We start from the raw sequence: 2,188 nt of genomic DNA, 5'->3' as shown, positions 1-2,188 counted from the left end.
ACTACCGGACCTTTCAGAAGGAGCCTCCAGGTGGATCACGCAGTTTGAGGAAAATACGTCATCTTTTCTGCTAGCAGTGGGTGACGTCAAATCCCTGTTGACGCGTTTGCTAGGAGTTGGTGCCTGCCGGGACATCATGGGTGATACATCGATGCGAGTGGCATGCGACACGCAGGCCCATGATGGAGACATATTCAACGCGCATAGAGCGGCGTTGTGGTACAAACTCAGGAATCAATATCCATCACGTATTAATCCGGCAAAACTGGCAGGCAACCCCATAATGGAGACGGAAGGGCCTGGCGCCTATGTGAACAAAGTACTGAAGGAGTGGAGAGGTGAGCTAGGACACAACCCAGAAATTGACCCGTTGCAGAGAGCGATGTTTAGAGAAAGTGTGATGAGAGGGCTTCCAGAGGTGGTTAAGAATAGACTGGAAGACGTGGTGGGGTTAATGGACATGACTTATCCTTTGTTCTGTGCACATGTAACACATAGTGTGGAGAAGCAAAGGGCTCAGGAGCAGAAAGTCAGGGATCAGGATAGAAATGACGCAAGGAAGTTAACTCAGCAACAACTGCAGCCCCAAAGGAGGCTGCAGGCAGTAATGGTGTCATCTGCTACCTCTCCACCCATGCAGGACCAGGGACCCCCGCCTGCACCTCAGGTAGTGAGAAGCTATGGCTATAGTTCACAGAACCAGGCGTCCAGGCGGCAGGCAGGGAATGGGCAATCAGGCCCACGGTTTACACAGGGACCGGGGAACGAACAACAGTTTCCCCGTTTCCACTGTTGGAACTGCGGCATGCAGGGACACAGGGAAATGAGATGTAGGCAACCATACCGTCCCGGCTCGGAGTATGGAAGACCCGTGCGCCAGGGGGAGTCACAAGGGCCCCACGACCAGGGGGAGACAGGAGGGCCCCGAAACCAGGGGGGTAATCACTAGGGGTGCCCAGAGAATGCGACGGGGGGAAATCAAATGATTGTGGTTTCCAAGGGAGCTGAGCAAGAACCTATTCTGCAGGTCCTAGTGGAGGGCAAATTAACAGAGATGATGGCAGACACTGGAGCAGGTTTTTCCTGCATAAAGCAAAAATACGCCGCTCACTTACCCCAGTCTGGACAGTATGTTCGGACGGTCGGATTCTCGGGAAAAACACAATTAATACCCACATCAGATCCAATCTCTATGACGTATAACAACAAGACCATAACAATACCTGTATTAATTTCGGACAGCACCCCGCGCAATCTCTTGGGACGAGATGCAATGTGTAAACTAGGCTGTAAAATCCTATGTACGCCTGAGGGGATTCAAATTGAACAAGACGTGTACCAAATGATGCTACAAGGGACAGGGGAGAAAGAGGCCACTGTGTTCTGGCTGGGCAACATAGATGCAGAGCTGCAAAGGGTCTGTGACCCCTGGGAGCCATTTCTGAAAACCCAACTGCCTCAGTCTAGACAAACAAACATGGAGGCACATTGCACACTACAGTATTTGACGAATAGTGACCTAGTTAGGAACAAGGCATGGTTGCAGGGACAGCCCGAGCAGGTGCAGATTAACTCATCTACGATAATTGTAGGGAGACAGGGCGCGGCGTTGAGGGTTAACACGAGTAAGTATCTACGGGAACAACATAGACTAAGAGACGCCGCCCCACACATCACTCTGAGAATAAATCCTGGTTACGAATCCGAACATCTAGGTTCAATGATACAGGAATCCGAGACTCAAAGGTGGGTCTCCACGGAATCTCCGCTAATTTGGAACAGCGCAGATGGGAGTTTCATAAAAATAATGATTTCCTTTTCAGTTTTGGCAAAACCGCAAGTAATCAGATTACCAGGAGACCCTTGCGTTATTCCAGAGGCGGATGCTTTGCTGGAACAGGACATGTTGGCGCGCACCCCGGAACGGTTGTGGTCAAAACACGACACAGATGTGGGTCTAATATTGTCGGCACAGCCAGTGAAGGTCAGGTTAAAGAAGGGTTGTAGACCACCCTTTATCAGACAGTATACAATGAAGCCAGAGTCGGAGGAAGCTATATCACATCAGATTGAGGGACTGTTAAAGGGGGGAGTGCTCGTCCCTTTCAAATCCAGATGTAATACACCTATCCACCCAGTGCTAAAGGCGGACAGGGCTAGGTACAGACTGGTACACGATTTGAGGGCG

Source organism: Notolepis coatsorum, assembly GCF_963971535.1.
Source record: "Notolepis coatsorum genome assembly, chromosome: 17".
Taxonomy (NCBI): Eukaryota; Metazoa; Chordata; class Actinopteri; order Aulopiformes; family Paralepididae; genus Notolepis; species Notolepis coatsorum.
The sequence above is the reverse complement of the archived record's forward strand: the minus strand, read 5'-3'. Positions refer to the sequence as shown.